This window comes from Scyliorhinus torazame, chromosome 8 (assembly GCF_047496885.1).
Source record: "Scyliorhinus torazame isolate Kashiwa2021f chromosome 8, sScyTor2.1, whole genome shotgun sequence".
NCBI classification, from domain to species: domain Eukaryota; kingdom Metazoa; phylum Chordata; class Chondrichthyes; order Carcharhiniformes; family Scyliorhinidae; genus Scyliorhinus; species Scyliorhinus torazame.
The window spans coordinates 25105306-25121831 of record NC_092714.1 but is presented as its reverse complement, the minus strand read 5'-3'; positions in this window follow the sequence as shown (position 1 = coordinate 25121831).

Genomic DNA, 16526 nt, shown 5'->3' with positions numbered 1-16526 from the left:
CCTCCTGTCCACGCGGCACCAACTTCCCGGTGAGTCTGTGGAAGATATCTGGCGTGCTCTGCTCGCCCTGGTGAGAGACTGTGATTGCCAGGCCGTTTCGGCCGCTGAACATTCTAACCTGCTAATGAGAGACGCGTTCATTACGGGCATAGGGTCAGCCTACATCCGCCAGCGCCTCTTAGAAGGGGCTACGCTTGACCTCGTGCTGACCAAGAAACTAGTGCTCTCGCTCACAGCCGCCTCACGCAACGTACAGGCGTATGCCCCCGACCGCAGGGCTCACCCCTCCTGGGCATCGTGGACCCCATCAGCGACCGCCCCCAGCCAACCCCACGCCTGCGCCGCACGGCAGCCAACCAACCCCGGGGGACCCAAGTGCTACTTCTGTGGACAGACAAAACACCCCCGGCAGCGCTGCCTGGCGTGGAGCGCGCGCTGCAAGGCCTGCGGCAAGAAAGGACATTTTGCTGCAGTGTGCCAGGCCCGCTCAGTCGCCGCTATGCTAATAGCTAATACCCCCGCGTGCGGCCAGTGGGCACGCCATCTTGCTCCCCTCACAACACGTGTGGCCTGTGGGCACTGCCATCTTCCCCGCCTCAGGACCCCTGCCCGTCAGGCACCTCATCGGGCCACTCATCGCCTGCAACCGCCGACGACCAGCCACGTCTTGCCTCCCTCACGATCGACCAGTCCCGACTGCACAACCTAGCGACCGCGTCGACAAAGGTGAAGGTCGACGAGCATGAGATATCCTGCCTTCTGAACTCCGGGAGCACAGAGCTTCATCCACCCCGATACGGTAAGGCGCTGCTCCCTCACGGTACACCCCATTAACCAAAGAATCTCCCTGGCCTCCGGATCTCACTCTGTGGCGATCCGGGGGGACTGAATCACCACCCTCCCCATCCAGGGCGTAGAGTTCAGCGGCTTCCGGCTCTACGTCCTCCCCAACTTCTGCGCTGCCTTGCTACTGGGCCTGGACTTCCAGTGCAACCTCCAGAGCCTAACCCTGAAATTTGGCGGGCCCCTACCACCCCTTACTTATGCGACCTCACGACCCTTAAGGTCGACCCGCCTTCTCTGTTTGCAAACCTCACCCCAGATTGCAAACCCATCGCCACCAGGAGCAGACGGTACAGCGCCCAGGACAGGACCTTCAGCAGGTCTGAGGTCCAGCGGCTGCTGCGGGCAGGTATCATCGAGGCCAGCAACAGCCCCTGGAGAGCCCAAGTGGTAGTGGTGAAAATGGGGGAGAAAAACAGGATGGTCGTTGACTATAGTCAGACCATCAATAGGTACACTGCGTTTGAAGCGGACGGCTGCCTTTACCATTTCCTTAGGGTTCCCTTCGGCGTCACTAACGGGGCCTCGGTCTTCCAACGGGAGATGGACCGAATGGTTGACCAGTACGGACTGCGGGCCACATTCCCGTACCTGGATAACGTCACATCTGCGGTCACGACCAGCAGGACCACGACGCTAACCTTTCCAAATTTCTCCACACCGCCAAACTCCTCAACCTAATCTACAACAAGGAGAACTGTGTGTCCAGCACGAACCGATTAGCCATCCTCGGCTATGTAGTTCAGAACGGAGTTCTATTGCCCGACCCCGATTGCATGCGCCCCCTCATGGATCTCCCACTGCCCGAAGGCCCTCAAACGATGCCTGGGGTTCTTTTCGTACTACGCCCAGTGGGTCCATAACTATGCGGACAAGGCCCGCCCACTCATCCACTCCACCGGTTTCCCACTGACGGCCGAGGCTCACCAGGCCTTCATCCTTATCAAGGCCAACATCGCCAAGGCCGCGATGCACGCGGTCGACGAGGCGCTACCCTTCCAAGTCGAGAGCGATGCATCCGATATCGCTCTGGCTGCCACCCTCAACCAGGCGGGCAGGCATGTGGCATTCTTTTCCCGCACCCTCCATGCCTCCGAAATTCGGCACTCCTCCGTTGAAAAGGAGGCCTAAGCTATCGTTGAAGCTCTCCGGCATTGGAGGCATTACCTGGCCGGCAGGAGATTCACTCTCCTCACAGCCCAACATCGGTTGCCTTCATGTGATAAGATCTTGCGGTGGAGGATCGAGCTCTCCACCTTTAATTACGAGATTTTGTATCGCCCCGGTAAGCTCAACGAGCCCCCCGATGCCCTCGAACATAGAACATTACAGCGCAGTACAGGCCCTTCGGCCCTCGATGTTGCGCCGATATCTGTCTTATATCTATCTCCCCTCAATTTAAAGCTATATCCCCTCGTGCTAGACATCACCATCCGAGGAAAAAGACTCTCACTGTCCACCCTATCCAATGCTCTGAGCATCTTGTATGCCTCAATTAAGTCACCTCTTAACCTTCTTCTCTCTAACGAAAACAGCCTCAAGTCCCTCAGCCTTTCCTCATAAGATCTTCCCTCCATACCAGGCAACATTCTGGTAAATCTCCTCTGCACCCTTTCCAATGCTTCCACATCCTTCCTATAATGCGGCGACCAGAATTGCACGCAATACTCCAAATGCGGTCGCACCAGAATTTTGTACAGCTGCAACATGACCTCATGGCTCCGAAACTCAATTTCTCTACCAATAAAAGCTAACACACCGTACGCCTTCTTAACAACCCTCTCAACCTGAGTGGCAACTTTCAGGGATCTATGTACATGGACACCGAGATATCTCTCCTCATCCACACTGCCAAGAATCTTACCATTAGCCCAGTACTCTTGTCTTCCTGTTATTCCTTCCAAAATGAATCACCTCACACTTTTCTGCATTAAACTCCATTTGCCACCTCTCAGCCCAGCGCTTCAGCTTATCTATGTCCGTCTGTAACTTGTAACATCGTTCCGCACTGTCCACAACTCCACCGACTTTAGTGTCATCTCCAAATTTACTCACCCATCCTTCTACTCCCTCCTCCAGGTCATTTATAAAAATGACAAACAGCAGTGGCCCCAAAACAGATCCTTGTGGTACACCACTAGTAACTGGACTCCAGTCTGAACACTTCCCATCAACCACCACCCTTTGTCTTCTTCCAGCTAGCCAATTTCTGATCCAAACTGCTAAATCACCCTGAATCCCATGCTTCCGTATTTTCTGCAGTAGCCTACCATGGGGAACCTTATCAAACGCTTTACTGAAATCCATATACACCACATCAACTGCTTTACCCTCGTCCACCTGTTTGGTCACCTTCTCAAAGAACTCAATAAGGTTTGTGAGGCACGACCTACCCTTCACAAAACCGTGTTGACTATGTCTAATCAAATTATTCCTTTCCAGATGACTATACACCCTATCTCTTATAAACCTTTCCAAGAATTTGCCCACAACAGAAGTAAGGCTCACTGGTCTATAGTTACCGGGGTTGTCTCTACTCCCCTTCTTGAACAAGGGGACAACATTTGCTATCCTCCAGTCTTCTGGCACTATTCCTGTAGACAAAGATGACTTAAAGATCAAAGCCAAAGGCTCAGCAATCTCCTCCCTCGCTTCCCAGAGAATCCTTGGATAAATCCCATAAGGCCCAGGGGACTTATCTATTTTCACACTTTCCGGAATTGTTAACACCTCCTCCTTATGAACCTCAAGCCCTTCTAGTCTAGTAGCCTGAATTCCAGTATTCTCCTCGACAACATTGTCTTTTTCCTGTGTGAATACTGACGAAAAATATTCATTTAGCACCTCTCCTATCTCCTCGGACTCCAAGCACAACTTCCCACTACTGTCCTTGACTGGCCCTACTCTTACCCTAGTCATTCTTTTATTCCTGACATATCTATAGAAAGTTTTCGGGTTATCCTTGATCCGACCTGCCAAAGACTTCTCATGTCCCCTCCTGGCTCTTCTTAGCTCTCGCTTTAGGTCCTTCCTAGCTAACCTGTAACTCTTGAGCGCCCTAACTGAACCTTCATGTCTCATCTTTACATAAGCCTCCTCCTTCCTCTTGACAAGTATTTTGACTGCCTTAGTAAACCACGGTTCCCTTGCTCGACCACTTCCTCCCTGCCTGACAGGTACATGCTTATCAAGGACACGCAGTAGCTGTTCCTTGAACAAGCTCCACATTTCCATTGTGCCCATCCCCTGCAGCTTTCCTCTCCATCCGTGCATCCTAAGTCTTGCCTCATCGCATCATAATTGCCTTTCCCCCAGATATAACTCTTGCCCTGCGGTATATACCTATCCCTTTCCATCACTAAAGTAAACGTAATTGAATTGTGGTCACTATCACCAAAGTGCTCACCTACCTCCAAATCTAACACCTGTCCTGGTTCATTACCCAGTACCAAATCCAATACGGCCTCGCCTCTCGTTGGCCTATCGACATACTGTGTCAGGAAACCCTCCTGCACACATTGGACAAAAGCGGACCCATCTAAAGTACTCAAACTATAGTGTTTCCAGTCAATATTTGGAAAGTTAAAGTCCCCCATAACAACTACCCTGTTGCTTTCGCTCCTATCCAGAATCATCTTTGCAATCCTTTCCTCTACATCTCTGGAACTTTTCAGAGGCCTATAGAAAACCCCTAACAGGGTGACCTCTCCTTTCCTGTTTCTAACCTCAGCCCATACTAGCTCAGTAGACGAGTCCTCATCAAACGTCCTTTCTGCCACCGCAATACTGTCCTTGACTAACAATGCCACCCCTCCCCCTCTTTTACCACCTTCCCTGAGCTTACTGAAGTATCTAAACCCCGGCACCTACAACAGCCATTCCTGTCCCTGCTCTATCCATGTCTCCGAAATGGCCACATCATCGAAGTCCCAGGTACAAACCCATGCTGCAAGTTCACCCACCTTATTCCGGATGCTCCTGGCATTGAAGAAGACACACTTTAAACCACCTTCCTGCCTGCCGGTACACTCCTGCAACTTTAAAACCTTATTCATGACCTCACTACTCAACCTCCTGTATACTGGAGCTACAATTCAGGTTCCCAAGCCCCTGCTGAACTAGTTTAAACCCTCCCGAAGAGCATTAGCAAATTTCCCCCCCAGGATATTGGTACCCCTCTGGTCCAGGTGTAGACCATTCCGTTTGTAGAGGTCCCACCGACCCCAGAATGAGCCCCAATTGTCCAGAAATCTGAAACCCTCCCTCCTGCACCATCCCTGTAGCCACGTGTTCAACTCCTCTCTTTCCCTATTCCTCGTCTCGCTATCACGTGGCACGGTAACAACCCAGAGATAATAACTCTGTTTGTCCTAGATCTAAGTTTCCACCCTAGCTCCCTGAATTCCTGCCTTACACCCCTATCCCTTTTCCTACCTATGTCGTTGGTACCTAAGTTTCCACCCTAGCTCCCTGAATTCCTGCCTTACACCCCTATCCCTTTTCCTACCTATGTCGTTGGTACCTATGTGGACCACGACTTGGGGCTGCTCCCCCTCCCCCTTAAGGATCCCGAAAACACGATCCGAGACATCACGCACCCTGGCACCTGGGAGCAACACCTGTCCTGAGGTACATGTGCTAGCGCACAAGTGGACCGACTCCGGACCCTGCACAACGATCTCTGTCACCCAGGGGTCACACGCTTTTATCACTTCATTAAGGCCCGCAATCTGCCCTATTCCATCGAGGAAGTCAGGGCTATCACCAGAGACTACCAGGTCTGCGCAGAGTGTAAACCGCACTTCTACCGGCCAGACTGTGCGCGCCTGGTGAAGATCTCCCGCCCCTTTGAACGCCTCAGCGTGGACTTCAAAGGGCCCCTCCCCTTCACTGACCACAACACGTATTTTCTCAATGTGGTCGACGAATATTCCAGATTCCTCTTCGCCATCCACCGTCATCAAAGCCCTCAACACCATCTTCGCTCTGTTCGGTTTCCCCGCCTACGTCCACAACGACCGGGGATCCTCATTTATGAGCGATGAGCTGCACCAGTACCTGCTCAACAGGGGCATTGCCTCGAGCAGGATGACCAGCTACAACCCCCGGGGAAACGGGCAGGTGGAGCGGGAGAATGGGACGGTCTGGAAGGCCGTCCTGCTGGCCCTACGGTCCAGAAATCTCCCGGCCTCACGGTCCAGAAATCTCCCGGCCTCCCACTGGCAGGAGGTCCTCCCCGATGCACTTCTCTCCATTCGGTCGCTCCTGTGCACGGCGACTAACGAAACCCCCCATGAACGTCTCTTTGCCTTCCCAAGGAAGTCCACATCCGGGGTTTCGCTCCCAACGTGGCTGGCAGCTCCAAGACCCGTTCTCCTCCACAAGCACGTGCGGCTCCACAAGGCGGACCCGTTGGTTGAGAGGGTACAGAATCCACGCAAACCCGCAGTACGCCTACATAGCGTACCCCGACGGCCGCCAAGGCGCAGTCTCCCTCGGGGACCTGGCACCAGCTGGGTCCCCCCCCGCCCCGGCGCCAACCTCCCTCCCTTCCCCCAGTGCACCCCACCACAGCCCCCGCTCCAGGACAATCCGTCCTCCCCTTGGTCCCACCCGGGAATGAAGAGGATGTCGACACGCTCCCGGTGTCACCGACGACCGAGCCAACGCCTGACTCGCCACCAGCACTGCGGCGCTCTCAACGACGGACCAAGGCGCCCGACCGTCTAAATTTGTAACCTTCTCTGAAATTTTAATGACACCCTATGTGTAAATAGTTTTCCACCTCCCCCGCTGGACTCATTTTTAACAAGGGTTGAATGCGGTAATCACCACTGTTGTATTCTATTGTATATACTGCACTGCATTCGAGGATATTACGGTAAGGCCACTGTACTACAGGTACGGGGGTAGATCCCTGCCTGCTGGCTTCGCCCAGTAGGCGGAGGATAAATGTGTGTGCTCTCCGAACTGCAGCCATTTCGGCAGCAGCTGTAGGAGGCCACATATCTCTGTGTAATAAAGCCTCGATTACTCTCTACTCTCCTCTCATCGTAATTGATAGTGCATCAGGTCTCACCCCCAGAACCCAAAGATGTGCAGGGTAGGTGGATTGACCATGCTAAATTGCCCATTAATTGGGAAAAGAAGAATTGGGAACTTTAAATTTATTAAACAAATAACTTCACAGAATTGATCCGGCGCCGCATTCTGAATCATTCTGAAAGGCGGAAATTGGAGGCCATTGTCTCTGCTCCGGCGGTCCGAATGGGCATTCAACCTCGTGCCAATCTCTCACCTTCTTCCCGGAATCCTGCAGATTGGTCATTTTCGAATAATCATCGAATATTCGGGGCTGTTTAGCACAGGGCTAAATCGCTGGCTTTGAAAGCAGACCAAGGAAGGCCAGCAGCACGGTTCAATTCCCGTACCAGCCTCCCCGAACAGGCGCCGGAATGTGGCGACTAGGGGCTTTTCACAGTAACTTCATTTGAAGCCTACTCGTGACAATAAGCGATTTTCATTTCATTTCATATCCTCGTGAATGCATCGGCTGAACCTGCCACCACCACACTTACAGGCAGACTTCAAAGCCTTACCACTAGTTGTGTGAAAGAGGTCTTTTTCTCATATCGCTGTTGCTTCTTTAGCCAGGCATTCTAAATGTCATTCTTGATCGTTTCACGAGTGGGAAGTTACCCCCTTGCTTACCCTGGACAGGACCCTCATGACTTAGAATACATCTATCCAACCTCCAAAAGTTAAATTGTCCTTCGTGACCAAAATGGTGAGGTGGGGTTACAGGGATAGGGTGGAGATGTGTGCTTGGTTAGGGTGCTCTTTCCAAGGGGATTTCCAAGGGCAGTGCGGATTCGAGGGCCCAATGGCCTCCTTCTACAGTGTAAATATTATAAGCTGACAAGAACAGGCATTGCACCTTAACTCACACTTAATCCTATGCTTAATCTTTGCCAAGAGGCCTGCCCTACCACCTTCAATAATTTGTGCACATATATGTCCACGTCTGGGGCCAGGCCTTACTCATATTAAGGGAGCTAGCCTCTTCTCCCTTATTTCTGCTGCCCATGCACTCATTCTGCTGGGGGGGGAAGGAGAATTCCGATATTCAGATCCACAACTCCTGAATTCATGGCTCCTGCTGCCGATTCGTGCCAGATGTTTCCCTCTGTTCACCACCACAGGCAGTGCAGATGACTGGATGTGAAGTGTTTGGTAGCATGTTGGGAAATGTAATCCTAAAGTCTTAAGTCATCTAATGTTCTCGGCGGGGGGGGGGGGGGGGGTCGTTTGGGATGGAAAAAGATTGAACTAAAGCAAAATACTGTGAATGCTGGGTATCTGAAATAAAAAAGCAAATGCTCCCCATTCAGGAGTTCAGATATAATCAGATAAGCAGGGTTGATGACTGTCATCTAGATTGTTAACCGTGATTAAAAGTATTCCTGGTGGTTTCATCATGTGACCTGCCCAACGCTCCAGTCATGAGTCGGCCAACACCTCCACCCTTGTGACGCACTGCCTTCCAAAGCCAATTGGAAAACAAAATGACTCCTTACTCAACTCGACTGTTAGTCAATATTTCCCCCACTTTGAATATTTTAGAATAATTTTATATTCTGGCAAAGAGAAATGTTCAAGGACAATGACGGGGGGAGAAAAAAACCCCAATCTTTTTAAACATCCCAATGATTTTTCTCCAGGACTGCACGGAGCAGTGTTCTGGAGGTCGATTTTCAGTTCCTGGAGGCTCCAGGCCAATCTTGGAGGGTTGACAACCCTACTTTAATCACAACCTTTGAATTGTCCTCACAACACCATCAACTGGCCTTTAAATGTTTGGGACACAGTTCCATTTGAACTTTTCTGCTCGAGAATCCTACTTTGACCTACAATATCAATGGGAACTGATCGGGTACAGACAGAAATTATAGTTTGCGGCATCTCGGACTCACAGGATAAAAATTAGAGGCAAGACTTTCAGGAATGAAGGTAGGAAACATTCTACACAAAAGAGGTGGTAGAAGTTTGGAATGTTCCAATGCAAATGGTAATTTTTGCTAGGTCAATTACTTATTTTAATTGTGAAATTGATAAATTTGCTTTACTCAAAAGAGGCATTAAGGGATATGGGGCAAAGGTGGATATGTGAAATTAGGACACAGATCGACCATGATCTCATTGAATGGCGGCATAGCTTATGGGGCTGAAAGAAAGAAGGAAAGACTTGAATTTACATCGTGCCTTTCAGAACCACTGGGTGGCTCAAAGTACTTTACGTCCATTTAAGTACTTTTGAAGTGTTGTCAGCATTGTAATACAGGAAATCATCTCCTATTTGGGTGTTATTATTGTTTCATATGCAATAAGCATTATCATTGTAGAAATGTTTGAATCTCATTTGTAGGATGTGGGCTAGGCCAGCATTTATTGCCCATCCTAATTGTCCTTGAGAAGGTGGTGGTGAGCTGCTTTCTTGAACCCTGCAGTTCATAATCTTTATTTATTAGTGTCACAAGTAGGCTTACATTAACACTGCAATGAAGTTATTGTGAATATCCCCTAGTTGCCACACTCTGGTGCCTGTTTGGGTACACTGAGGGAGAATTCAGAATATCCAATTCACCTAACAAGCACGTCTTTCGGGACTTGTGGGAGGAAACCAGAGCACCCGGAGGAAACCCACGCAGACACGGGGAGAACGTGCAGACTCCGCACAGACAGTGACCCAAGCTGGGAATCGAACCCGAGTCCCTGTCGCTGTGAAGCAACAGAGCTAACCACTATGCTACCTTGCCACCCACAATGAGGTGTACGGACACCCACTGTGCTGTTAGGGAAGGAGTTCCAGGATTTTGACCCAGCGACAGTGAAGGAACGACAATATATTTCCAAGTCAGGATGGTGAGTGACTTGGAGGGGAACTTCCAGGTGGTGGACATCCCATATATCTGCTGCTCCTGCCCTTCTTAATGGTAGTGGTCGTGGGTTTGGAAGGTGTTGTCTAAGGAGCCTTGGTTAATTCCTGCGGTGCATCTTGAAGAGAGCGCACACGGTTTTTCGTCAGTGATGGAAGGATTGAATGTTTGTGGAAGGGGGAGCAATAAAGCGGGCTGCTTTGTCCTGAATGGTGTCAAACTTCTTGAGTGTTGTTGGAGCTGCACTCATCCACGCAAGTGGAGCGTATTCCATCACACTCCTGACTAGCATCTTGTAGATGGTGGACAGGCTTTGGAGAGTCAGGAGTTGAGTTACTCTCCACAAGATTCTTCGCATCTGACCTGCTATTGTAACCACAGTATTTATAGGGCTAGTCCATTTGAGGATCTGGTCAATGGTAACCCCCAGGATGTTGATTGCGGGAGATTCAGTGATGGTCATGCCATTGAATGTCAAGGCGATGGTTAGATTCTCTCTTGTCGGAGATTTGGACTTGGGTTTACTGTTACGACTACCGAGGTACAGTGAAAATTATTGTTTTGCGTACAGTTCAGACAAATCTTTCCATACATGAAAAACATAAGCGGGTCATTCTGGAGTCTGGTAACAGTGGTGAAGAAGCTGTTTTTGAATCTATTATTGGCCGGTATTGGAAACATTAAATAAACACCAATGAACTTTGACTTGTCAGCGAGCAAGACCATTACCAAAATTGGTGATCAAACCATCCTTGTGAAGACAGCTGTCCTTGAGGAGACATGGCTCTGTCTTAAACATAGAAACTAGAAGCAAGAGTAGGCCATTCTGCCCTTTGGACAGGCTCTGCCATTTCTGATCTTCGGGTTTCCTCCCATGATTCAAACAGCCATGAATTGTTTCCTCACATCAGTCCTAAATGGTCTACCTCTACCTCATATTCTGAGACAGTGTCCCCTGCTTCTAGATTCCCCAACCAGGGAAAACATCCTCCCTGCATCTAGTCTGTCCAGCCCTGAGAGAATTTTATACGATTCAATCAGATCCCTTTCATCCTTCTAAACTCTAGTGAATATTGGCCCCGTCAAACCAATCTCTCCTCAGAGGATAGTCCCACCAATCCTGGTATCAGCCTAGTGAACCTCGGCTGCACTTCCTCTATGGCAACTATACCCTTTCTTAGGTAGAGAGACCGGAACTGAACGCAATACTCCAAATGTGGTCTCACCAAGGCCCTGTATAACTGCAGTAAGACATCACTACTTCTGAACTCAAATCTTTGTATGACAGATGACGCAAAATTAAACCCGATGGTGACATTCAAGTTCAAAACTCTCTCCAGCGAGAAATTTCAGAGAACTATTAAGGTCCATGTTTACAAGAAAGTCTGGATGGATATGGATCAAGGAAGTGTGGAATTTGAGACCAGGAAGACTACACAAAGAGAAATGTTTGCTTGCCTAGGATATGTTCAGGTCCCACCTGGTCAACAATGTAATGATGGGAGATCAACTAATACCGACATGGCAGCTATTCCCGATGGTGGTGTTTAAACAGCTGGCTTATAATGCAGAACAAGGCAACAGCGCGGGTTCAATTCCCGTACCAGCCTCCCCGCACAGGTGCCGGAATGTGGCGACTAGGGGCTTTTAACAGTAACTTCATTGAAGCCTACTTGTCGGTTCGGGGAGGCCGGTACGGGAATTAAACCCGTGCTGTTGCCTACTTGTGACAATAAGCGATTATTTTTATTATATAATTATTAGATGATTGTGAAGATTTTTAACATGAAGTGTTGCAGTTCATTCGATATGGTTTATTGTGTTGGATGAAATGTATGTGGTTTGTAATGTTATAAAATAAATACATGTTAGAAAGTGAATATAAATTATTTAATGCTGCTGGTTTTTACTTTATTCCATTTTAATAATAATAATCTTTAATTAATAATAATTATTGTCACAAGTAGGCTTACATTAACACTGCAATGAAGATACTGTGAAAAGCCTCGAGTCTCCACACTCCGGCGCCTGGTCGGGTACACGGAGGGAGAATTCAGAATGTCCAATTCACCTAACAAGCACGTCTTTCAGGACTTGAGGGAGGAAACCGTAGCACCCGGAGGAAACCCACGCAGACACAGATAGAATGTGCAGACTCCGCAGACAGTGCCCCAAGCCGGGAATTGAACCGGACAGAAATTACTCCCTCTGCCTCCTATTTAAAAATCTCCACACAAAAGTGCATGACTATGCTAATAAAGCATTTCTTCAGATATTTGTTTACATTTTCTTCTTACCCGTCTTCACTTATGGTCCATGGATCTTGTGCTCCTTTCACTCTGAGCCATGGGTTTACTATTTCCTTGTCATGAGCCCCTCCACTCACTTGATATCATTCAAGGCCAAAGAGATGGGTTTTCTTTGGTCTTCTCTCATAGCTCAGTCCTCCATGGCTCGGCTGTTGCCCGTGTGTCTTGATGACCACAGTACGAACAATGCGATCTGACCAGAACATGGTACAGGATCAATGTAACAGCCCCTGACACTTCCTATTATATCAGCTCAAGGAATGTAAATGGGACGGCTACGAGTGACAGAAGTCCCAGATGGAAAAAAAGGTTCAAAAGTTTAAAATCCCTGCAAAAATCAGTAACACTGGAGTTTCAGTCTAAAGGATACAAGACCAGTTTGGACGAGTTTTACTGGTCCTTCTTCACTTCTGAATTTTACTGGTTTATCCTTTAGGGGTGGGGGGTTGGTTGCAATCAGATCCACGTTCACGAAGTGCGTCAGTAAAAGCTCAGCTCTATCGAACTCCTGGGCGGCACGGTGGCACAGTGGTTAGCACTGCTGGCTCACGTCGCCGAGGACCTGGGTTTGATCCCGTTCCTGGGTCACTGTCTGTGCGGAGTGTGCACATTCTCCGTGTGTCTGCGTGGGTTTCACCCCCACAACCCAAAGATGTACAGGGTAGATGGGCCAGCTAAATTGCCCCTTAATTAGAGAAAAACTTTAAAAGCTCTATCGGACTCCACAGTGAATATTCCAAACCAGTTAGGAGCCCTATACCTCTGGTTCGCACTTATTCTGTGAGTAGAAAGCAGTTCACTGAAATAGTATAGCTACTACTTGATGCAACATCGCCGCCACCCCTCACCACTGGGTTACGGGAATAGGGTGTTGGTGTGGGCTTGGGTAGGGTGCTCATTCCAAGGGCCGATGCAGACTCGATGGGCCGAATGACCTCCTTCTGCAGTGTAAATTCTATGATTCTATGGTGGCTGCTCACGGCTATCTCAACAGCACTTCCCCCTATGGGTCTCCAATCCTGGCCTCCCCCACCTCCCGATTTTAATAGCATCACCATTGGCAGCAATGCCTTCAGCTTCCTGTGCTGTAAGATCCCGAATCCCCTCCCGGAAACTCACTCCCTCTTCCTTCAAGATGCTCTTGAAAACTTACCTCTTTGACCAAGGAACTTGGTCACTTGTCTTACATCGCACGGTGTCAAGTTTTGTTTGATTATCATGTCTGCGAAGCACCTAAAGATGTTTTATACCAGGCTTGCACTCGAGGGGCCAACGAGCAAATTTCAGAGGGACAGGGTTTTGCTCAACATTGAACATGGATTTTGAAATAAAGTTGAGGTAGGAAGAAACAACTTGCTGAGCAAAAACAAAGCAACGTGAAAGCAATAAGTTGATCATTTTAAAAAGTAATTAGTAAAGATCACCGTTTTCCAAATGCTCAGTTATTGCATCCTTAAAATTGACTCCAGCAGGGGCGGCACGGTGGTGCAGTGGTTAGCACTGTAGCCTCACGGCCCCGAGTTTAATCCTGGTTCCGGGGGGTCACTGTCTGTGTGGAGTTTGCACATTCTCCCAGTGTCTGGGTGGGCCTCACCCCCACAACCCAGAGATGTGCAGGGTAGGTGGATTGAATTGCCCCTTAATTGGAAAAAAAAATAATTGGGTACTCTAAATTTTTTTTAAAAAGAGTGCGAGAGGTTCAGTTTCTGGCTCAATCCCAATCTCTTGATGCGCAATCACTTACCCTCACCCACTGAGTGTGAGAGTGTTGGTGTGTGTGGGGATCCTAAGGCTGCGAGTGAGCCAGATGCATGCACTTCCCACTCATTCAATCGTTCACTCTCTCACATTCACCCGACAGTAGCTCCCCCCCACTCATTTCAACACTCACTCGCCCCCACATGCACTTCCACACTCACTCTCTCCCACACTCCTGGGCAGAGTCTTTTCATCTTCACTATGCACTCCCCAGCCCCCTGCCCATACCCTCATATCCAACATCTTACAGCCCAGTAGCAAATCTTTCCTTTCCCATCCCGGTCTATCTCTCCCTCCCCCATTCAGCCTGGCGGGGAAACCTCTCTTTCCCCCTCCCCATTACCTCGGTTTCTGAAGCCCACCGTCTGTTGCCAGTGTTGCTGCTCCTCCAATCACAGACTGCTTCTCTCCCACATTTGCTTTCATGAGCCTATCAGAATCAAACGCTGGAGATGAATGGCCTATGATTGGAGGAGCAGTTTCTTTCAAATCTTCGACTGCACTTGTCATTTTGAAAACGACCTCCGGGGGGTCCATATCGAGGGGCTTTGCAGGCCAATCTCCAGCCCACAGGCTGTGCATTGGCCAAGCCTGTTTTATACTATGCTAAGGCGCAATATAAATGCTGATCATTATTATTGAGAAGGATAAAGAGCAGCAAAACCAATGAGAACATCAACTCAACTTAAAACACCAAGGAGCCAAAATAGTTAATGAGGTTGTACATAGACCCCCCCCCAACTGTAGTGGTGATGTTGGGAATTGCAATAAACAGGAATTCAGAGAAGCATGTATTAAAGGAACCCTACATGTGACACCAATAAAGATTATAAAATTCTGCAACTCTCTATTGTTGACTTCTATCTTTATTAATGTTAATAACCACAGTATGTGAGTGTGTTCCGTATATTGGACAAATGACCACACAACCAGTATTTAGCATAATCAGTTTATTATTGAACATAGCATTACTTCTATCCTTAATATATTACACGCTACTACACATTAGACTATATCTAGCAGTTAAACAGCCTTTACTTAACTTCCAAGTGACCGTCTCTGTGCAGGTTAGATAAGGCCTTTATCTAGTTTCCCAGGTGCGGCAGCTGGAGGAGGTCTGGTGCGTCTAAGCTGAGTGTTGTCTTTCAGGTGGTGATTGCGGGTCCTTGAACTTGGCTGGTCGATGTGCTGCAGCTGGCACACAGAAGCCGGTCCTAAAAGAGACAGAATGCTGGTTGTGGAGTTCCTCTTATCCTCCGATCTTTCGCGCTCTTTTGGGCGGTCCCAGGTAGGGATCCAATGGATCAATAGGATTTCAATCACCCTGATCGATTCTGGCCAATTAGGGGCGGATACCTTGATGGCTGGGCAGGTCCTAGTTGTTATTGTCCAAGGCAATTGTCCTGGGGAGACCTGTGAGTGACCACTAGCAGGTGCGAGTTTCTGTATAAGTCTGAGTTGTTTGCAATATACACAAGTTGTGTCCTGTCTGTGTCCCTACCTGACCACATTTCCCATCATCCTCTGCGGGCGGCCATGTTAGACGGCCACACTATTTAACTGCAATGTGGGACTACTTTCACACACTGATTGCAGTTCAAGGAAGGAGTTCACCACCATCGTTTCAAGGGCAATTAGGGATAAGCAATGTAAGCTGGCCTCGGGGTGACCAACCTTCCCATATTTAATGGGACCTTCCCACATTTGAGGTGGTTGTCCCATGCTGTTTGTTGCCAGGACAGCCCTTGTCCCATATTTCAGGTAAGATTCAGGAGCAATTAAGCACCTGCGCACATGAACAGCTCTATCACTGATGTCCCACTCCCACAGGCTCGCCAACCCCCCCACCCCCCAGGGTCGCTCGTGTCGACATAAAAGATCGCATGGTAGCATTTCAAAGACCAAAGCAGTTTTGTAGTATCTCGTTCGCCTAACAGATTATCTGGTTGTTACGACATTGCTGTTTGCGGCTCCGCTGGGTGCAAACTGCCTGTCGGTTTCCGACATTACAGAAGTGGTTACATGTCACAAAGTACTTAATCGGCTGTCAATCACTTTTTTGATGTCCTGAGGTACTATAAAAATGCATGTCCTTCTTTCCATGTGAGGTACATTTGTCTGCGTTGTGCCCAGGCGTTTTTGTGCTGCATGGTGTTCATGTGGCTAATCTGTGGCCACAGCTATGGCTTGAAGACAACAGAGATGCGGTAGTACAGTGATTAGCACTGTTGCTTCACAGCGCCAGGGCCCCGGATTAGATTCCTGCTTGGGGCACGGTCTGTGCGGAGTCTGCACGTTCTCCGTATCTGCATGGATTTCCTCCGGGTGCTCCGGTTTCCTCCCACCAGTCCCGAAAGACGTGCTGTTATTTGGGTTGGATTGGATTTTGCTTATTGTCACGTGTACCGAGGTACAGTGAAAAGTATTTTTCTGCGAGCAGCTCAACAGATCGTTAAGTACATGAAAACAAAAGAAAATACATAATCGGGCAACACAAGGTATACAATGTAACTACATAAGCACCGGCATCGGATGAAGCATACAGGGTGTAGTGTTAATCAGGTCAGTCCATAAGAGGGTCATTTAGGAGTCTGGTGACAGTGGGGAAGAAGCTGTTTTTGAGTCTGTTTGTGCGTTTTCTCAGACTTCTGTATCTCCTGCCCGATGGAAGAAGTTGGAA